General features: G+C 40.2%; 1 protein-coding gene across 4 annotated transcripts in view; it reads right to left on the bottom strand.

Annotated features, from left to right (window-relative positions):
• SMG7 (SMG7 nonsense mediated mRNA decay factor) overlaps positions 1-23868 on the bottom strand; it is a 268133-nt gene that overhangs the window by 217028 nt on the left and 27237 nt on the right. The window lies entirely within an intron of this gene.

Genomic DNA, 23868 nt, shown 5'->3' with positions numbered 1-23868 from the left:
TTCCATTGTTTAAATTACATGCTGAATAAAGAAATATTTTCTATTCATTCTAAATTTACTACTTAGTAGCATCATTGCATGTCCCCTAGTCTTTGCATTTTTGGAAAGAGAAAACAAACAATTCATGTTGTCCACATAATGGTAAACACCAAAAACAAAGAAAAGAGGAGACTCAGAGGAGACATGATAGAGACTTTCAAGATCATGAAGGGCATAGAGAGGGTGGAAAGGGACAGATTCTTCAGATTATTGGGAACCACAAGCACAAGGGGGCACTCAGAGAAGCTGAAAGGGCACAACTTTAGAACCAATGCTAGGAAGTTATTTTTTACACAGAGGGTGGTGGACACCTGGAATGCGCTTCCAGAGGTTGTGATAGGGCAGTGTACCGTACACTACGGGGGTTCAAGGAAGGATTGGATAAATTCCTGAACGATAGGGGGATTGAAGGATACAGATAGAGGTAAAGATAGGTTTTAGACAGAGTATGGATAGAAGGATAAAAGGGATAAGAGAAGGATCACATTACAGGTCATAGGCCTGATGGGCCGCCGCGGGTGCAGACTGCTGGGCACGATCGACCTCGGGTCTGACCCAGCGAAGGCAACTTCTTATGTTCTTAAAGGACTGCAGAGTAGAATGTACAAGGTGCAGGAATCTTTATTAAAAGTCTATATAAAATAGTAATCCATAAAAAATGGCTCTCTTATACATGGAATGCGGACCCAACACGGTCCATGTTCTGGAGAAACACTCCTTCCTCGGGGGTCCGGGGTATAGAGTCATGCGGAACACACCTTTGTAGTATAAAATAATCAAAATTTGTGAATCAAAGGCAAGAAGTTCTCCTTCTGGGCTAACACACAGTGTGAATGCTGCAACCGAAAGTGAAAAGGTAGACATTTTATGTAGTGTGGAAACACAAATGTGCAGTCAAAAGCAAAAAGCAGCCAAATCAAATGTATTTCTACAGTACTTTTTCTGAAGATCTTGTTGCTCATACAAAGAACATACCAAAAAAAAAGCCCAACAAACATCAAAACTATAAAATAGCCAGAAGCAATTTTTATCATATACCATATATTCATCCAAGTTGATCTTGTGTATGTCAAGGTTAGTTTTAGGACTGAAAATGGCCAAAAATGTTGCGATCCGTATATAAGCAGAGGCTGGGTCCCACATTGCTCCCTCCCTTCCATTTCCAGGTCCTACTTTGCTCCCTTTCTTAATAATTTTTTTTCTATTCCGCCTTTACCTAAATAGTTCAAGGACAGATAAAAGACATGAAAGAACCAGACCAATATATATGGGAATTAGATTTAAAACATAATTTACATAGCATAATTTAAGCCAAATTTAAATCAATCATGATGGAAACAAAAAAAGACTTTAAAAGTTTTCTGAACTGACGATAATGCCAAAGGAAGTTGGTTCCAAACACTAACAAGTTGATATTGACTTGCAGGGCCGCCATCAGGGCAGTACTACCAGTCCTGCATTCAGGGGCCCGGAGCCGACAGGGGGCCCGGGCTCCCCCAGGGTCTCAAGCATAGTCTCCTCTCCTTCTCCTTACCTGCCCTACCGCAGCACACAGCCGAACGGAAATCTTCCCAATGTCAGCGCTGACGTCGGAGGGAGGGCTTAAGCAAAGCCCTCCCTTCCTCCGACGTCAGTGCTGACATCGGGAAGACTTCCGGTCGGCTGCTTGCAGCAGGGCAGGTAGGGAAAAGGCAGTCGTGTACCGAAGGGGGGGGGGGGGGGGAGTGTGCACAGCCGATCAGGTCCCCTTAGCCTTGTGGCGCATCTCCCGACCGACCGACAACAGGCCCAGCCGACAAACCTCCCTGCCCTGCAGCCGCGAATCTAAATTACCTTCTTACAGCAGCTTCAATACTCCAGCTGCTGTAAGAAGGTAATTTAGATTCGTGGCTACAGGGCAGGGAGGTTTGTCCGACCGGGCCTGTTCTGTTGTCGGTCGGGTGGGGAAGCGCCACAAAGGTAAGGGGCAGGGAGGGAGAAAGGGAGGAAAGGTGGAGTGGAGAAGAAAAGACACTTAAGGGAAATGGGTAAAACTGAGGGGGGAGAAGGCCGCTGAAAGCACTGGGGAAGACAAAGGGGTGGAGAAGGACGCTGAAAGGACATGGAGAAGACGGGAGGGGGGGGAGAAGGACGCTGAAAGCACATGGGGAAGACAGAGGGGGGAGAAGAACCCTGAAAGGACATGGGGAAGACAAAGGGGTGGAGAAGGACACTGAAAGCACATGGGGAAGACAAAGGGGTGGAGAAGGACACTGAAAGCACATGGGGAAGACAGAGGGGGGAGAAGGACGCTGAAAGGACATGGGGAAGACAGAGGGGGAGAAGGACACTGAAAGGACATGGGGGAGAAGGACACTGAAAGAAAATGTGGAAGACAGAGGGGGGAGAAGGATGCTGACAGGACATGGGGAAGATGGGGGGGAGAAGGACGCTGAAAGGAAATGGGGAAGAGAGAGTGGGGAGAAGACACTGGCAGGGAAGAAGATAGAGATGCCAGACTATGGCGGGAGCGGAGGGAAGAAGATGGGTGCCAGACCAATTTGGGAGGGGGGAGAAAGGGAGAGGCACAGTAACAGAGCAAATGGAAGACGCAGAAAGAAGAGAGACAGTGGATGGAAGGAATTAAATGAGAACATGAGGAAAGCAGAAACCAGGCAACAAAGGTAGGAAAAAAATTCTTTTTTTTTTTTTTTTTTTTGCTTCAGGATAAAGTAGTATATTAGTTGTGTTGATAAAAATTTATAAACATTAGAGGCTCTGGTTGAAACCCGTTTACAAAGTATGTATTCTTCCCAATTAATATTTCCAAATTAATAAAGTCTTTTTGCTTATTTTTAAATGGATTTCTACCAGAGCCTTTAATTCAGTAGCATAATTAAATGAAATAACTATTTCTGTAGTTTATAGGGACGGGCGGGGATGGAGGGGATTCCTCGCGGGGACGGAGGGGATTCCTCGCGGGGACAGATGGGACTTTGGCAGGGACGGGTGGGATTTCTGTCCCCGCGCAATTTAAACATGCACCTTTCTTCCTCCATCCCATGCACCTTTCTTCCTCCATCCCATAACACACACAGCCTGGTGGTGATGATTATCAGATTGATTCATGAATATATAATGATGTTATGAGTGTGCACCTCTTCCTTCCCATCCTCCTTAGCATGTCACATACAGCATGTTACATTACACAAAGTCTGTGTAATGTGACATGCTGTATGTGACATACTGAGGAGGATGGGAAGGAAGAGGTGCACACTCATAACATCACTATATATTCATCCATAGCTGCATGTTAATGATGTGCTCATATGCACTTATTTATCATCATTATATATACATCATCATAACATGCAGCTGTGGATGTGTAAGGACAGGCTGAGGAGGATGGATGGGAAGGAAGGAAGGTGCACATATCAACATATCGTACATTTTTAACATGCATGATGCAACTATAGGCAAGCTGAGGAGGATGGGATGTATGTTCAGATATGCGCTCAAATGTGTATGTTTAGATATGCACTCAGATGTGTATGTTTAGATATGCGCTCAGATGTGTAGTTTTTTCTGATATATTTATTAAGCTTACAGTATTTATAAAAACACATTTAATACTTGTTACAAAAAATATTGTGCAATTGTGATCTACTTCTGGCCTACAAAGGTCAAAAGAAATCCTTAACTGAGATTTTACATTTAAAAGTGAATTATAGCTACTAGCACTATTATTTATTAGCGAGTCCCTGCCATAAGGGGGTTCGCGGACCCTGACACTGGCGGATCCTCCTGCGAGATGTTCAAACCTTGTAAAGCCTTAGAAATCAACAAGGAACGTTCCTCCCTGTGAAACAGACGGAGCGCGGAAGGATCATCCCCGTCCCTACCCGACAGCTCCTCCGCGTCTAAATCCGGGACCTCACCGTCCTCCAACTCCTCAGGAAGAGTCAGAGACACGGGGGAGACGGGGATAGCGTCCCCCTCGTCTGCCGTTGCAAGCCTGCGCCGCTTGGCCGCCTGAGCCTGCACCGGAGGAGCAACCTTAGGAAAGGAAGCAGACCCAGCCGAATTAGGAATAGTAGGAGAAGCAGTCAGAGTAGGCAGTAAAGGCAGACTCAAATTCACCACCTGAGCAGGCTGAGAGCTCTGTAACACAAAGGCCCTGTGCAACATCATGATAAATTCCGGCGAAAATGAGCCGAGCCCACATTCTGCCGGTCCAGTCTGCCCTGCCCCGTGGGACAAAAACGCGGCTTCCCCCAGCACTCCCGACGCATCGAGAGCCGCCGCACTCGCTTCAGGCGCCCGCGTGGTCGGCAACATGGCCGACGCGACCGCGCGGGAAGAGGAGCCCGAGCGCGCCTCCTCAGCGCTGGAAAACTCCCCTTCACCCAGCTGCAATAAGGAATCGGCCTGCGCGTCTGCACATCCCGCAGAGCACAGACCCGACGGTGTCCTGCGCATCCCACAGCGCGAACACCGCTTTACCGATTCAGCAGCCATGTTTAATTTTTTTTTTTTTAAATCGGAGAATCCCGCCAAAAAACTACCGACGCAGAACGCCCGATCTAACCCCTAGAAACGGACCAAATCGCACGTGTCTAACCAAACTCAAATCCAACTCACCTAACACAAGCACACCTCCAAATGTAGAAAGGTTATAGCTGGCAGTTACAGTCTGAACGCTGACCCGGAGGCACAGCACAGCACAGAAAGGCTCTGACCCTGTTTTTTTTTTTGTTTTGTTTTTAAACTGGAAAGAAGAAAGAACACAGAGCCAAATGAAACCCTTCAATCCAATGGAGGGGAGGGTGGAGAAGGGACCTGGGGGGGGGCCCAGGTGTAGCTCCCAAAGCTGGCACCGCTCAGCCAGACACCCCTTTCTTAACTGAAAAGAACTAGTCTTAATAGAAGAATAGAAAAGTCCCAGAAATTTATTCCTGCACAGCCAGAATCCAGGAGCTAGATTGATAGCTCCAAACTAGAGAGTTGCGCGGGGACAGAAATCCCACCTGTCCCCGCCAAAATCCCACCCGTCCCCACCCGTCCCCGCGAGGAATCCCCTCCGTCCCCACCCGTCCCCGCGAGAAATCCCCTCCGTCCCCACCCATCCCCGCGAGGAATCCCCTCCGTCACCATCCTTCCCTATAAACTTCAGAAATAGTTATTTTATTTAATTATGCTACTGAATTAAAGGCTCTGGTAGAGACCCATTTACAAATAAGCAAAGAGACTTTATTAATTTGGAAATATTAATTGGGAAGAATACATACTTTGTAAATGGGTTTCTACCACAACCTCTAATGTAAATATAAAATATAAATACTCAGCTGATGAGAACCCACAAACTGTCAGCTGAGGACTTCCTTTGCAGTTGGCCGGGGGTCCCTTTTGCCAAGCTTAGCAGGCAGCAGTAGCGTCCCTGAGTCACAGATGCTGGCACTTCAGTGGCTCATGGATGCTGCCAGCGACTGCTGCGTTTGGTGGAGGGGAGTTCTGGCCATCTCTAGAGGAGGTCCTCTGCTGGCGGTGCTTGGGGATCCCCACCAGTCACAGCAAGGGTCAACAAGTACTTCAACACTGTAGAAATAAAACCAGAAATGCATTTCCTTTTCTTTTGAACACAAAACAAAGACATCTGCCATATACATTTCCCAAAGCTAACATATTTTAGTCAATAAATTCCATTTTTTACCTTCATTGTCTGGAGACTTATTTTTCCATAAAGTTGGTCCCAGTTTCTTTTTTCCGCTTTCCCATCTTCTCTAAATTCTTCTGTTGCTGTCCATTGATTTCCCCTACCATGGTCCAGCATTTATCTCTTTCTCATCTTTCATGCCTGCCCACCAGCCCCATGCCCAACATTTCTCCTTCTATCACCCCTCTCCAACACTATGCCACATCTCTCCCTCCATTCCCTTCACCACTGTCCAATATTCCTCCCTCTTGCATCCCTTTCAATCTGTCCCATTGTTCCCTTGCCACATTTCTCACTCTCATCTTTTTCTTCCCTATCACATTCTGTACCTTCCTCCCTACGACCAAAAATTCTCCTCTTTCTTCCATTTGCCGTGTGTGTGCCGTGAGGGAGGTCTGGTGCCCCAGAGTAAGAGCAGGGGTGCCCACACTTTATGGGCTTGCGAGCTACTTTATAAAGACTAAGTCAAAATGATCTACCAACAATAAAATTTAAAAAAAACACAAAGCACAATGAAAGGCAGAGAAAATGTTAATTATTCATATTCCGGGTTTTTTCAAAGAGGTCACGGCAGATGACTCTATGCAATGTCACCTCGGTAACAAAATACAAAAATAGACAAATACACCCCCTCCCTTTTTACTAAACCACAATAGTAGGTTTTAGCACAGGGAGTTACGCTGAATGCCTCACGCTGCTCTCAATGCTCATAGGCTTCCTGCGCTAAAAAACGATATTGCGGTTTAGTAAAAGGGAGCCATAGTGCAAAATATAGACAGCAGATATAAATTCTCAAAACAGACACATTTTGATCACTAAATTGAAAATAAAATCATTTTTCCTACTTTTGCTGTTTGGTGATTTCATGAGTCTCTGGTTGCACTTTCTTCTTCTGACTGTGCATCCAATCTTTCTTCCTTTCTTTCAGCCTCCTGTATGTTTCCTCTCCTCCAGACCTCATTCTCTCCCCCAACTTTTTCTTTCTGACTCCCTGTTCCCCCTTCTTTCTGTCTCCCTGTCTGCCCCCTTTCTTTCTTTCTCCGTGCCCTCCCCCAAGCCACTCGGTTTGCTGCCACCGCCATCGGGGAATAGCCCCCAAGCCACTGCTGTCCCAAGCTTTCCCTGCAGAAGCGACGCGCTGACCAGCATTCCGCTCCCTGATGTCAATTCTGACGTAGGAGAGGAAGTTCCGGGCCAACAAGGCATTTCTCCTCATTCCATCCAGCCTGAGCCCCATCTCTCCTTGATCCAGCATTTCCCTTCTGTGTTTGTCAGAATTACCATTCCACCTATTTTCCAGCATCACCCTTCTTTGTGTCCATCTCACCTATATCCCTGTCTCACCACTTTTTCAGAATCTTCATTTGTCTCTGTCCTTGTCTTTACCCCATGTTCACCATTTGCCCTTTCAATGTCTTTATCTCCCCCCCCCCCACACTTTTTCAGCATTACTTCTATGTCTCTATTTCACCTCCTCTTCATGTCCCCTCTGTATCTCTATCCTTATTCAGTAGGTCCTGCTTACTCTTTCTCTTCTTTGTGTCACTATCTCCATTTTCAGCTTTCCCCCCTTTTCCTTTGTTACTGCACCCGGTAGCCAGAATCTTTCCACCCTCCCTCCACTCCGGCCCAGCCCAGTATGAAATATTTCCTTTTGTTTCCCTCCCCTCTCTCTTTCTCTCTCTCTTCTCCTCCCTCACCCACGAGTCCTGCATCTGGCCCTCTCCCTTCTACCTGCACCTGGCAACACCCCCCTGCTCCGTGGCTCTCTTCAGCAACTCGTCAGCAGCGGTGATCAAGACAAGCTGCCGACATCGAGGCCTTCCCTCTATGAGTCCCGCCTTTGTGGAAAAAGGAAGTTGAAACAAGCGGGACTCGCAGAGGGTAGGCCCCGACGTCAGAAGCTTGTGTCGATCGCTGCTGCTGAGTTGCCGAAGAGAGCCGCGGAGCAGGGGGTGTGGCCGGAAGCAGGTAGAAGGGAGAGGGAGATAGGAAGGCTGTAGAAGCTCCGGAGCATGACACCTACCCCGGCCAGGATGATTTCTTTTTCAGTCGTGCAGCTTACAAGTCCGGCGTCGCGGCGGGAAATAGCCATGCTGAGCAGTGAGCTCAGCACGTACACAGATGAAAGCCTTGCTTGCTGATTGGTCGGCGGCACGGCGGGGCGGGGCCGCCGGACCAATCAGCAAGCAAGGCTTTCATCTGTGTACGTGCTGAGCTTACTGCTCAGCATGGCTATTTCCTGCTGCGACGCCGGACTTGTAAGCTGCACGCCTGCATCGCCAGAATTTAGGTAGGCTGTTTTCATCCCTGTGGGAGTCCCGTGGGCCAGGGGGCGTCCCCGTGGGAGTCCCGTGGGTCAGGGGGGCATCCCCGTGGGAGTCCCGTGGGCCAGGGGGCATCCCCATGGGAGTCCCGTGGGCCAGGGGGGGAACCCGCGGGATCCCCGCGGGACCCGCGGGATCCCCGTTCCCGTGCAGACCTCTACTCCAAACCCCTGCTGGGAGATAGAGCAAACTGAATGGACAGGAGGAATACCAGTCTATAAGACCACCTGTTAATCAGTTTCTCTATCTCCACCTGCTGGTCGATGTGAGCTATCCCCACTTGTCTCTGGATTCATCTGCTGCTATGCTAAGGAATAGACATATGTTAGTTTAGAATAGATAGGTATAGATTAGTTTAATTTAGGTTAGGTTAGGTTAGGGCCCTGCTGAAAGAGTCTACCTTGACGCGGTTGCAGGCTTACAAATCTTTTGGTCAAAGAGTGCGGCGACAGAGAAAAGTATGTGTGTATTCGGCCCATGGAAGAAATGGGTGGGGGGCCCAATAGGATTGCTCAGTAAGGGGCCCAGAAATTTCTGATGGCGGCACTGTTGACTTGACAAAGAAAATTATCATATAGACTTTACATTCTTAACCGTAGGAAATTTCAATTGAAAAGAATCTCTCATTTGATATTCAAAAGAAAGTTATCCAATAAGGACACTAGATTTATCAGATAATCAGAAACATTACCTATTGAGATCTTTTAAACTGTAACTCCTAACTTGAATTTTATTCTAGCTTCCAAAGGAAATGAAGTCTATTGTAACAGGGTTGCAAATGCTCAAATTTCCATAAATCAAGGAGAATGTTTTATTCAGGAAATCAGTATTTTGCAGCACCCACACAAACTGTTGTTTTATCAAAATACCCCACAAATCAGAATTTCACTCACCAACTCTTTCAACACCATCTCAGCTAAATTTCCTCTTTGAACCAGAGAGTTGCGCAGGGACAGAAATCCCTACCCATCCCTGCCAGAAACCTGCCCATTCTCATTCATCCCTGCCAGAATCCTGCCTGTCCTCACCCATCCCGCGAAGAATCCCCTCCATCTCCGCCAGAATTCTACCCATCCCCGCGAGGAATCCCCTCCATCTACCCCATAAAAATTACCTGTCCCCATAAAAAGCAGCAATTACTTCTGACAGTTTTGATTTTAGTTTTGAGTTTAAAGAAAATTCAAAACAAAGTCAGACATCTGCCAGAACAGGCATAAAACCAATACCCCTTCTCCCTCCCTCTCCCCAGTTGGGTGGGGTTGGCATATCAACAAAATCCTATCCCAAAGAAGTAGTTTTAAGGCAGAATTTGATGAACAGAAAGAAGCTGCCCAATTCTCTCCCCTTCCACTTTTTTTTTTAAAGTTATGTTTTATTAACATTTGATATACCGCTTAAGCATATTACAGATCTAAGCGGTTTATAGTAAAATACAGACAAATTAGGAAAGGAACTCCATTAGAGATAGGAAAACTAGAGATAAGATAAAGAGATAGGATATATAGTATATATTATCATAAAACCTGGCAGGTGGGAGCCTGAAAATAGTCAGAACTAGAAAAAACAGGCTAGTTAGGAAAGAGCCAGGCCAACGAGCATTTTGTGGCTTTTAAGCCACAGCTTCAGGGCCTTGACACCAATGCTCCAGACTATCCTGCAATAACACAAAACTATAATCAAAACATGCTCAGATACCTGTTGCAGATGAAAGGAACAAAAACTGTTTTCCTTTACTCACAATTCGCAGAATAAAACTCCTGCTTGCTACCACACTTTCAAAGGCACCAGTGCAGTACTTGCTATACACTGGGCAAACCTCCAGACCTTTTCATGTATGGCTTTGGGGAGCATAGGAGCAGCCTGTCTTATATGAACCATTGGTCCAACATTGTTCTACTTACCCATATTCAGTACAACTTAAATGCTTCATAGTGGATCATGTGCCACCGCATGACCGTGGTGGAAATAAAAACCACACTCTCTTATGCAGAAAACAGGAATAGATATACCATTTGGGTACTGAAGAACCGAAGGTTTAAATCTTAAAATTGAGTGGCATTTTTTTTTTTTTGAAACAGCTACAATATATTCTTTTGAAAACAGTTATATTGGATTTTTTTTTCAACACAGCAATATTGAAAAGGCTGATCCTTAGCTATGGAATAATCACATTGTTTTGGAGCGTCATTGGCGTAAAGTCAGATACTGTCTCTAAACTGGGTGTGCCTCTGCTCCGCGGCCATTGTAACCATGGTATAAGCACAGAGTTGAAGTGCCGAAGCAGTATGCATATTAAAATTTAATAGGCTGGCATTAGTTAACAACATTTGCAAAGTTCATATATAATTGTCTTTTTCAGATTACAACAAAGGTTCTCCTGCTTTGACGTAACCCCAGAGCGAAACGGTGGCATGCCTCATCGGCAAGGAGCATCTAAATCTAGAGACCAGCAGCAGTGTGAGCCTGGCTTTGCACTGAACAGCAAGGTAAGTTTTTCCCGCTGAATTTTCACATTTTTTCCTGCTGAATTTTCATATTTTTTGTAGCAAAAGTTAATATTTATATTGAACTAAAGTAATATCAGCCATTCCAATGATCTTTTGAATGGCTAGAATTTCAGAGTCATTCAGTGGGATCGAGGCAATAAACAGAGGTTTTTGAAGAAACTTCCCTTTCAAGCACTGCCACAAGATTTGCTCTGGTGGCGTGCAGGGATCCGAGGCTTTTCCCCTTGCATAATAGTATGCCGGGCACGGAGACAGCCCAAACTACCTGAACAACTGCCTCATCCACAACACCTCAACCAGACATAGGAAAACTCATATTCGCCAATTAAGGAGGTCAAACGGAAAAAACTATATGATGACCTCCTAGCCACTCAAGCAGCCAAACTAAACAACCAAATTGCCAATCTACTGATGACATCCCTAGACTACAAAACTTTTAGAAAAGAAATAAACACCATACTCTTCAAGAATTCCCTGGAAAAGAAATAACTCCGCAAGTGTCAAATACCACCTCTCACTAAAGCCAACTGCCCTAAACAAATTACCATACTCATTTCTTATTCTCTTTGAAAATAACCAGATATCTTTTTGGTAAGATCTTTTTGTAATACATCCTTGATAATTTTTTTGTAATCCGCCTTGAACCGCAAGGTAATGGCGGAATAGAAATCCCTAATGTAATGTAATGTATTCTAGAATTAAAGTGTAATTATAAATTGATTATGAACAGTGTAATACAGTAAGGGGCGTAGTGGTGGTTAGATAGACAAATTTTCATCTTCATTTAAACCTACTCTCTCTATTTTGTCTTTCAATCAGTTCTTAATCTATAATAGAACATTATATCCAATCCCATGACTCTCTAATTTCCTCAGAAGTCTTTCATGGTAATAATCAATACAACAGACATCAAAGTATTTCGAAAAGAAATCAAAACATTTCTATTCAGAAAACACGTCATTACCAACTAATATCCTCCCTTTATGCACAAGCTCTCCCTCTATAGAATAACACATTAATCAATTCTTAGAACCTTTCCTATCATACATACTCTGATTCCTATATAAACATTTTCCACACTATCCAATAAACTTCTTATGTCATTATTAGGTAACTTCCAATCTGTAAACCGTATATACTGATATTCTCCACTATATTCTCTTATCACTTGATTCCCTGATATGTAATTTTCATAATTGAATCCTCTACCACACCATGTAATGTACATGAATCACTGTTATGTAATTTATCTAGATAATCTTTATTACGCATTTCTTTTGGTAATGTCCAAATCTCCTATAATTTGTATTCCGACTTGAACAATATATAATGTATAATGTATTCAAAATTAATTTTCCAATGAACTGTTTTCCTACCTTCTTCTACTCTGTTTATAACCTAACTAATTTATTTTTCTCAAGTACTTTAGCAAGAATGTGAGCCTTTGGGACAGTCAGGGAACTCTAAGTACTCTCTCTTCATCTTAATTAATCTTACTTATTGCATTTCTTCTGTTTCTACTGTAAACCGCTTAGAACTTCACGGTACAGCGGTATATAAGAAATAAAATTATTATTATTATTACTTTGTCAAATGCTTTTTGAAAATCCAAATACACAATATCAACCAGCTGACCTTTATCCACATGTTCATTCACCCCTTCAAAGAAATTGCAGTAGATTGGTGAAGCAAGATATCCCTTGACTAAATCCATGTTAGCTATCTCTCATGAGACAGATTTGCATATAATAGAAGTAATATCCATGCAGATCTCTCATACATATTCATTAAAGAGGTCTTGAAAACCTAAAGGCCAACATCCCTTGATTTGGTTTGGCATCCTTCAAAGCAGAAAGCCCAGCTAACACTCAACTGAAGTCTGTTCAATTTAACAGAAAAAGTTTTGCACACACACAAACTCAGTTTAGCTATTTCTCAGAATTATAAAACCACATAAGTCTAATGCAGAATTTTTCAACCGGTGTACCATAGAGTCTGTGGTACACCTTGGGCTCCCACAATCCAGCATTTCTCACTATCTTCCCTCCCGCAGAACCAGGATCGCTGCCTCCTCCTTCTAATACCCCCCCCCTGCATGCTTGCAGCTTACATTTTCAGGTCACCTTGAAGCAACTGACAGGCACTCCCAGGGCTTGCCCTCTGCCATGTCCTGGAAGTTACATTAGAGAGGGTGGGACATGGCAGAGAGAAGGCCCCAGAGTGCTTGTGTCAATTTTTGCGGGTGGCCTGAAAATATAAGCTGTAAGCACGGTGAGGGGTGTTAGAAGGAAGGGGTAGTGATTCCGGACCTGCAGGAGGCAAAAGAGAGAGATGTGCTGGATCTGTGAGAGGAGGAGAAGGGACCAGAGAGAAAAAGAGGTGTCACCGTTTATCACATCATACGTATATTTGTATAGTGTTCATTAAATCAATTTGTGCATTATAAGTCATTTATGCAAGTATAATTGCTGTAAAATGCCTGTTATGGAGAAAACCCACTGAAAAAAATGCCTAAGTATAGGTCCACTGCTTCACTAATGTCCCACACAGGGTATAAGTTCATTCAAAAATGGCAGAGGCCAACCACTCACAAACTTATCTGGAAATCCAAAGGAGAAGAAAAGCCAGCGCTCTCTGACAAGGGACCCTGTTTCACTATCTTTTTCAGGGATCTTAGCTTTCACATTCCACTGTTACCATTCCATCAAGTTATTTCATTCTCTGCTCCTTTTCTTTGCGATCTTCAGGCAGCTATTACTTCTCAATACTACGAGCAATTAGTTCCCTTTACCCTCTAAAAGTTGTGCTGGAATGCACGTTAGCCACTGATATCTCCTCTTAAACAAAAAATATATTTAGTAATTCAGAGGGCATGGGTCTCTTTGTGCAGTCTTCAATGCATTTTTGTTACATTTTTATTCTTGTGGGACTGGTTTTGTTTTCATCTTTTGAGTATCTCTCTCCTTGGCCGATTTGTTGAGTGAATCAAATCAGTAACAAAAACTACTGCATTGAAAGGACAACAGTCACATTAAGCTGTCAACACATTAGCACCCAAAAAGTTTAAGTGGTACTTTTCCCTACTCTGAAGGACACTAACAAATGGGAATCACCAAAACCTACAGTAATATTCATTGACCATATATCCCCTGGAACAAGTGTCTCCGAAGATGAGAAACAAACAAGCCAAAAAATCTGGAACGCTCTTCCGGAGGCTGTTATATGGGAAAGAACCCTTCAGGGATTCAAGACAAGGTTGGATAAATTCCTACTGGAACAGAATATACACAAGTAAGGCTAGACTCAAATAGGGCACTGGTCTTTGACCTAAGAGCCACCGCATGAGCGGACTGCTGGGCACGATAGACCACTGGTCTGACCCAGCAGCAGCAAATCTTATGTTCTTATGTACTTGTATTTCTAAGAACGAAAATATTCAAAAATTATTGACAAAATTCCCAGCACAGACTACTACAGTTTATATAGGAACAGTTTCAGGTGAAAAAGATGTTTATTATGAAATCACACATACAGTTCGTCTTGCACAAATTTGCTTATCCACGGTTGCATCAATTGCAACCAATATTCCCCATTCGCGACACTGTGTTCACAAATTTGTGAACCGGCGCTCACAAAAACCCTCCCTTCCCTGATGCCTAGGCCTTGCAGGCCAACCTCCAAGCCTGCTGTAAGCCCTGGTGATCCAGCAGTGAGAATCTGCAGCAGCTATTTTAGTTTCAAGAAAGGTTTCTACCTTCAGTTCCCCCTCCCTTTGTTATTCTTTCCCTTGAGTTTTTTCTTTCTATCAATTGTAGTTCTAACCCTTCTTCCCTTTTGTTCCCGTTCGTCAATATCTTTAAATAAATGTCATTTCCCCTGGTTTGATTTTGTTTAAATTGTATTTTAATTGGCACATTGTTTTGGCATTTTTGTACACCACCTAGAAGGCTTGATTGAGCGGCATAAGAAATTTTAAATAAACTTGAAACTTGAATATAAGAATTGCCATACTGGGACAGATTGACGGTCCATCAAGCCCAGTATCCTTTTTCCAACAGTGGCCAACCCAGATCTCAAGTACTTAGCTACATCCCAAGTAGTAAAACAGATTTTATGCTGCTTATCCTAGGAATAAGCAGTGGATTTCCCCAAGCCATCTCAATGATTGCCTATGGACTTCTCTTTTAGGAAATTATCCAAGCCTTTTTAAAACCCCGTTAAGCTACCTGTTTTCACCACATTCTCCAGCAAACAACTCCAGGAGCTTAATTACATGTTGTCTGAAGAAATATATTTTCTCCAATTTGTTTTAAATCTACTACTTAGTAGCTTCATTGCATGCCCTCTAGTCCTAGTATTTTTGGAACGAGTGAACAAGCAAGTCACATCTACCCTTTCTACTCCACTCAGTATTCCACTCGGTATTTTATAGACTTATATCACCCCTGAGCCATCTCTCCTCCAAGCTGAAAAGCCCAAGCCGCTTTAGCCTCTCTTCATAGGGAAGACGTCTCAAACCTTTTATCATTTTCATTGCCCTTTTCCTGCACCTTTTTAAAATTCCGCTACATCTTTTTAAAGATACGGCGACCATAATTGTATACAGTATTCAAGTTATGGCATGGGGCAGGAGCGTAGGAGGATTGCTCCTGCCCCAGTTCACCACTGATCACCAGCATTTTTAAAAGTAACCTCTAAAGGTCTTGGAGGCTTCAGAGTTGGCCAGGGCAGGAGGTAAGAGGGATTTGCTTCTGCTGGACCACTAGGGCTTATGGCAGGTCCGGCGAAGGTCTGCAACAGGTGCAGGGGTGGGGGGGCCGGGTACACGGAACCTAACCTTATTCTCCCAATAGGATCTGCACTTCATTTTACACAGTTTTGATGCACAAGGTGTACTGCTGGAACCTAACCTGTATTTTACTCCAGACAGAGCATTTCATTATTTGTGGTCATGAATAATGAGAATAGACTGTATTAGATACATCCTTAGAGATACTATGTAACTATACAAGTAGACAAACAAACTGGTATCAAAAAATACTTTATAGATGGTTAGTCTTGCCATTAGATATGCACAACCATAACAGCCAGGAGATAGTGTTAAGTGGAGCATCTTGACAGTAATCTCAACCAAAGAGCAGCTTCCTTTTCCATCAAGTATTACAATACTATATGCTATAACAAATACAGCACTTCCAGCCTTACATTTTTTTAAACAGTAGAATTGGTTTTTCGATTCGATTTTCCTGCCCAATTGGGTGTTTATTTCAAACATCCTGGTGGGTTTATTTTATAGCTTCTTCACCCCCCTTGCCTTCTCCTAACCACACTAGCACTGTGGTATAAACCAGTGTTTTTCAACCTTTTTTGGGCAAAGGCACACTTGTTTCATGAAAAAAATCACGAGGCACACCACCATTAGAAAATGTTAAAAAATTTAACTGTGCCTATATTGACTATATATAAAGTAATTCTCTTGAATAGGAATCAAATAAACGGGGGCGTGGCTTGGACACGCATGAAGAAAGTCGTGTAATTGGAGAGCTCCGTTAAAAAGACCTTGAAAGATTAAATAAATTGTATGAAATCGGAAGATATATTAAAATTTCACTGGTCCTATGAATAATAAAGAAGAAAAAAGGATGGCAACTGGTAAACAGAATAAAAACGATTTCGCTATATCAGGAAGTAGCAAAAGGGCAAAACCGGAGCAAGAGAGCGGTTTAAAGCTGACAGATACAGAAGTTATGAAAGAATTAAAAGAAATTAAAGAAATGCTCTCGATTATTACTAAAAAAGTTACCGATTTAACGGAAGAGGTTTCAAATATAAATAAGAAGATGGATGTGCTTGAACTGAAATCTAACAACTTAGAAGAAAGAATGCTGATAGTAGAAGAGGAAATCAGTTATAGCCAAACAGACAGGAAAAAAATTGAAATACTCATTAAAGACCTTGAAGATTATTCGAATCGTGAACGAAGAAGTAACATCCGTCTGATTGGCTTGCCAGAAGGAGCAGAAATAGGAAATCCTGTCACCTTCATTGAAAAATTATTACCCAAGCTACTTCCGTTGCAAACGAAATTTCCTATAGAAATAGAAAGAGCACATAGAGTGCCGCTAAAAAGAGCAGTAAACCAACAAGGACCAAGACCTTTTATTTTTAAGCTATTGCGACACCAGCAGGTTATAGAAATATTACAACTGGCTAAGAAAAATAAAGGTTTGAAGTATCAGGATGCTTTTATACATCTAGTACCGGATTTCGCAAAAAATACAGCTGTTAAAAGAAAGAAGTTATTGGATTTAAGACCAAAGCTGAGAGAATTAGGAGCGAAGTTTGGATTGGTATACCCAGCTACTATGAAAGTGACTATTGGAAACAAAACTTTATCTTTCAATGATCCAGATAAATTAGAAAAATTTATTCAAAACCAGGAAGTACCAATGTCTTCTTAAATTGTATATCATATATTTGTTCCTATACATAGATAAATGAATATAATTAAATTAATTAGAACTAGTTTGAAAAAAAAAAAAAGTATATAAATTGATTTAAAAAACGAAATAGAATGTAGTATACTCAATTCAAATATTCTACACTAACGATATTCAAAAATGGAACTCAAATGTAATCAAAATTCTAGGGAGGAAAAAAATTTATTAAGGGAATAATTGAACGTTTTAAATATGAACCAAGTTTATTAAGGGAAGATGTGAATATATTAAGGGAAAAATATATATAATATTGAAGAATGATTTTATAAGGAAAGATGTTCAAGAACACTCAATATTAATTAATAAATTTTAGATAAATGATATTCACTGTTAAAAAAAAAAAAAAGGAAAATATTTAGAAGATTACTTTATAATTTGAATTGATATAAAGTAAGAATCTTCCTCCGTGGGGGGGTGCGCAGCGAGGGTACATGTCGATCATATATAACACTGGATACAGAGGAGAGAATAAAGACTCAGATTCCCAGAGGTCAGTGCGAAGGAACTGCGTATGATGGATACAGGGCAGACACCGGAACTATAAAGAAAGACTTTTATATAAATGTTGGACATATGGACAGGTCTTGTTGTTGCATCGTACGGATCATATATACAGAAGAACTACATATATTGGGAAAAGAAGAAAAGAAGAGGAAACGGAAGATTAAAACGGAAAAGAAAACTACAAACAAGAACAAAGATGGACTGAGACATACTTGAGGGAAATGAGTTTGTATTAAAATTATTCTCTCTTCTGGATTCAACTAACATAAATGTAAAAAGAAATATATATGTGGGTTCGAGATGTGCTTTCGTGGTGGATTCCTCCATGGGAGGGGGTTCTTTTATCATAGAATCGCCAATTATATATCATTGAATTCCCATATTATTTAAAAAAAAAAAAAAACGAATAAGGGGATATTTATTGATATATATTAATATAGGAAATAATATAAAAAAAAAAAAAAATTCTAATTTGAAGTGAATTACTTTTATTACATTAATAACAATTTAGGTAAATTAACAATATAATATGCTTTGAGTATTATATATGTATTTATATATATGTAACATGGCTATACTTATATTATATTTCATTTAAATAACCAATCTCTTAATTTATAGATTACAATAAGAATAGGTCTTTATGGAGTCCTTTATTATCGACTTAAGATGCGTGCTACCAAGTATACACAATTTTTAATTAAAAGGGAGGGTGGGGTGGGGGGTGGGAATAGGGAGAGGGTGAAAAATATTATACATTTTAATGATAAAAAATTAATAATTAAAACTAGAATATTTGGAGAAAAGTGCAGATATCTGATCATAATTTTATTATTAAGAAGATATTTAATTTTACTTAATTTACTAAATGACAATTAAAATTTTTTCCATTAACGTCAATGGTCTGAATCACCCAGTTAAAAGGAAAAAAATGTTAGGTTTTCTTCACAAGCAAAATGCGGATATTTACTTCATGCAAGAGACTCATCTTACAGGGAATGAATCTAATAAACTAATTGGGGGATGGGTATCTAAATGTTTTTTTGCTCCTGCCATAGGGAAAAAGGCAGGAGTAGCCATACTTATTAATAAGAAATGTACTGCTGATTTTAAACTTATAAAAATTGATCCATTAGGAAGATGGGTACATATCAAAATGATAATGGGAAATACAACCCTGGACTTATTTAATTTATATGCTCCTATTTCAAATCAAATGGAGTTTTTTAAAAAAATTCAACAGATATTACTACCATTGGCTACTTCAAATTTAATAGTAGCTGGAGATTTCAATGCTGTTATGGATCCTATTATGGATAAGAAACCTAGTAAAATTATAAAATCGTTAGGGCTAGAAAATTTGATACAATCCTGTGATTTAGTAGATATATGGCGTATTCTTCATTTTAATGATCAGAAATATTCTTTTTGTTCTCAGGTCCATAAATCCTTTTCAAGAATTGATTATATATTTGTTTCTAGTAATTTAGCACAAAAAGTTATGAAAGCAGTTATCGATCCTATTATAATTTCTGATCATGCTGGTGTGTGGATTGATATGAAGAATGATATAAAAACAAATTTTATATCAATTTGGAAATTTGATAATGCCTTACTTGCGGATGAAAATTTTGTAACAGACTTAAAAGTGAAGATAGAGGAGTTTTTTCAAATTAATAACACAGATAATATGAATATTGAAATTATATGGGATGCTTGTAAAGCGACAATGAGAGGAAACATTATATCATATTCGGCTTTTTTGAAAAAACAGCTTAAAAAAAAATTTATGGAGTTGGAAGAAGAAATTAAATCATTAGAAAAAAAACTAATTATTAAATGGGAAAATGTTGTATTACAAAAATTATTAAAAGTAAAAACTAAATATAATGAACTCTCTTCACAATTTGTGAGGAAAGAAATGTTCTGTCAGCAATTTCGGTATTATGGAAACTCAAATAAAGCTGGAAAAATGCTAGCAAATTTTCTTAAAGCAAAAAAAAGAAAAACTAAAATTATTGCAATAAAAGATACAAAAGGCAATACACACACCAACATTAAAGATATTGTAAAACAATTTCTTGATTTTTATAGAGATCTATATACTTCGGATTCTTATGAAAATAAAGAACAGGATGGATTAGAGTTTTTAAATTCATTTATTGGACCAAATATTCCAGAACATATAAAAGGAAGTTTAGAAGAACATATATCATTAAAAGAAATAGAACTAGCATTGAAAGCTCTTAGAGTTGGATCCGCTCCAGGTGGAGATGGATATACTGTTGAATTTTATAAAACATTTCAAAATATTATATTGCCTTATTTATTAAATTTATATCAGTATCAGATACATAATGAAAATATATCAGGTACTATGGCTGATTCTGTAATTATTGTCTTACCAAAACCAAACAGGGATCCTACATTGGTTTCAAACTACAGGCCCATATCATTGTTGAATGTAGATGAAAAATTGCTTGCTAAAGTATTAGCATTAAGATTGGCAAAAGCTCTTCCTTTTATTATAGATGTACACCAAACAGGATTCGTTGCTAAAAGACACTCTTCACATAATACCAGACTGGCAATTCATTCTTTAAATTTAGCGAAAACTATGAACGAACCAGCTTTCTTAATATCGTTAGATGCAGAGAAAGCATTTGATAGAGTGGAATGGAAATTTATGTATCAAGCTTTAAAATGGTTTGGAATAGGACCCTTTTTTATTAAAATGATCCAAACATTGTATAGCTCTCCTGAAGCAAGATTAAATATAAATAATAACATTTCAGAAAGATTTAACTTGTTACGGGGGGTTAGACAAGGTTGTCCTTTATCTCCCTTACTTTTTGATATTGTTCTTGAACCCTTATTAATTGCAATAAATCAAACTAAGGGAATACAGGGGATCACATTTTCAAATTGGGAATATAAATTATCTGCATATGCAGATGACATTCTTTTATATTTGAGGAAACCGGAAGATACCATTCCATGTTTATTAAATCTATTAGATACATTTGGTAAATTTTCTGGATACAAAATAAATTGGGAAAAATCTGAAGTTCTTCCAATTAATGTACATTGTACCAAAGGATTATTTGATTCATATTCATTTCAATGGAAAGAGGAAGGATTAAAATATTTGGGAATTGTTATTAAAAATACAATTGATGATACAGTAACAGAAAATGAAAAAATTTTATTAAAAAAAATAACAGAAATGTGCGAGCAATGGAATCCTTTACATCTTTCATGGTGGGGAAGAGTTCAAACAATAAAAATGATGATCTTACCTGTGGTTTGTTATCAAATGAGTATGATTCCGATATTTTTTCAGGGGTCATTTTATAAAAAATTAAATAGAATACTTACAAAATTTGTTTGGTTTGGGAAAAGACCAAGAATCGCTTTAGCAACATTACAAAAAACGATTCGAGAGGGAGGGGTAAATTTTCCAAATTTTTATAGGTATCATCAAGCCTATATTTTAAGACAGGGTATGTATTGGATCCTCCCAGACCTCATGGAGAATGTACCAGACTGGTTATATTTAGAATGGCGGCTCCTGTTTCCATTATATCCGGAACATCTTATAAGTATAACAATGCCCAAAAAATATAAAGATCACAGAATTTTATTAGATACATGGAAAACATTAAGATTTATTAGTAATATTACACCAGATCCAATAGCTAAATCGTTAAACCAATCCATTTGGGTGAACTCCAGGATCAAAATTGGTGGATTCAAAATAGTATGGAAGCAATGGATAATTGCAGGTATACGGTCTTTAAATGATGTTATAGTAAATGGATCCATGCTTAGTTTTTCACAATTGCAACAGAAATTTGGATTGAACATAACACAATATTTTAAATGGATGCAATTGAAGCAGGCCATACAGGAAGGGTTCCCTGAATGGAAGAATCTTAATACTCAATATAGTTTGCAAATCCTTTGCTTTCAGGCAGATTTTTTAGGACACCAAGCTGCAAAATGGTATAAATTATTATATGGATTTTTAAATTAAAAAAAAAGAACAGGACTTAGGGACATTTGGAGTATTGAGTTAGGACAGACAATTTCTGCAACTCAATGGCAAAAATTTTGGTCCTGGAGAATACATACTACAATGTCAGCATCTATGAGGCAAACATGGTTGTTTTTATTACATAGAGTTTTATGGACCCCTACTCGGTTACAAAAAATAGATAGTTCTAAATCTAATAGATGCTGGCATTGTAAAATAGAAATAGGGACATTAGATCATTTAATCTATTTTTGTCCCTGTATAAATGCTTTCTGGAAAACAATTTGGCCCCAAATTAATATATTATTAGAAAATCATGTTGGACTTACATATGACACAATTTTATTTGGAACAGCAATGAGAACACAGAGTCCAATATCAGCAAATAATAATAAACTTTTATTGATATTAACAGGGGTCGCCATACAACAAATTACTCAAAACTGGAAAGATCATACAAAATTAAATTTCACTTTTTGGTGGAATTCTATTTGTCATATATATAAGATGGAAAAAGCAATAGCGTTACAACATGGTTATATTAAAAAATTTAATAAAATCTGGGGACCATTGGCTCTTTTTTCTAAAGATCAGATATCATAGCACAAGGATAGAACATATAACAGGGGTTAGGGTGGGTACATAATTATAAGAATAGATGATTTAAAATTTATTACAAAGGGGATTTTTCTATATGTTTGTATTAAAATAAATATTGTTGGATATTCAAGTGTTAATTGAAAATTATATGTATTATATATTTATCACTTGATGTAAGAAATTTAAAATGAATAAAGAATTTAAAAAAAAAAAGGAATCAAATAAACACAAAGAAAGTATTTTATAATTACTTTATTATGAAATATTAAGTAAACAGAATAGTGAAAAATTATAAAATACTTTATTCAGTGCGAAACCTGGGCCTGTTTGGCTGAACACAAAGCTGATATTCTGGCTGGAATCGAAGAAAGACACACACGTAGCTCTTCGTCAACAGCCGTTCCCTTCACCGCCCCGTCACCGCCATCCCTTTCACCGCCCCGTCACCGTCCCCGCTGCATCCATATAAGCCTTAGTACTGTAATATTTAGCTTATTCCTTTCTTATAAATCAAAGTTCCTGCTGCTGAACTAGAGAAAGAGATGTTCAGCTGGCAGGGCTTTGTTTATAAATTTTTATCAACACAACTAATATACTATTTTATCCTAAAGCAAAAAATAAATAAATAAATATAATTTTTTTTCTACCTTTGTTGTCTGGTTTCTGCTTTCCACATCTTCTCATTCAATTCCTTCCATCCACTGTGTGTCTTCTCTCTACGTCTTCCATTTGCTGTTACTGTGTCTCTCCCTTCACCCCCCCCCCCCCCAATTGGTCTAGCACCCATCTTCTTCCCTCTGCTCCCCCATAGTCTGGCATCTGTCTTCTTCCCACTCTGTCTTCCACATTTCCCTTCGGGGTCTGTTCCTCTCCACCCTCCTTCAATGTCTGTCCTATTCCTTTCCACCACCACCCTTCCCTCCCTCCTTTACCATCTGTTCCTTTCTACTACCCTTCAGCTCCTCTCACGTGGCTTATCTATCTACCTTCCTCCCTCTTATTTTCATGGCACGTTACAATGTAATCTGCGCAAGCCACTGGAGCCTGCGAGCTCGGTCCCTGTCCCATCCCCACAAACCATCTCGCTTCTGTGCTCCTATTTTCTCCATTTCTAATATCTCCCCTATGTATCTGTCATTGCCCCCCCCCCCTGTGTCCATTTACCATCCCCATGGCATGTCCCCTTTATGTCTCTGTCCCTATGCCCCATGCACATAATTTCCCCTCTTTCTGTTACCTTCCTGTGTCCAGATTTCCCCTATCTTCCTCTTCCATACCAGTGTGTCTCTTCTTTTCAACCCCATCTAGCTTTTTTCCCTCTTTCTCCCCCCCCCCCCCCCCTGCTTCTAGCATCTGGCTCACCTGCCTGTCCTTCCCTTTCTTTCCTGCTGTGGGTTTTTCTCTCCGTCTTCATCCCCTTGGCCCAGAATCCTTTTCCCTTTCACTCCCTCCTTCCAATTTGAGCCGGGAACACGAGCGATCGCACGGTCCCCGCAGCCACCACTCGCCTGCCCAATCGATCCTACTGTTTAGCCAGCTCTCTCCCTTCGCCTCACCTTAGTTTGTAGGTTTTGTTTTTCGGCAACATGCACGCTTTCCCAAAGAGCCGTGCACGCGCGGCTGCTCAGTGTTCAATCTTCTGCTCTGCTGCAACTTCCTGTTT

The sequence above is a fragment of the Geotrypetes seraphini genome, chromosome 12 (assembly GCF_902459505.1).
Source record: "Geotrypetes seraphini chromosome 12, aGeoSer1.1, whole genome shotgun sequence".
Taxonomy (NCBI): domain Eukaryota; kingdom Metazoa; phylum Chordata; class Amphibia; order Gymnophiona; family Dermophiidae; genus Geotrypetes; species Geotrypetes seraphini.
Note: the sequence above shows the minus strand (reverse complement) of the source record. Positions and strands in the feature narration are given on the sequence as shown.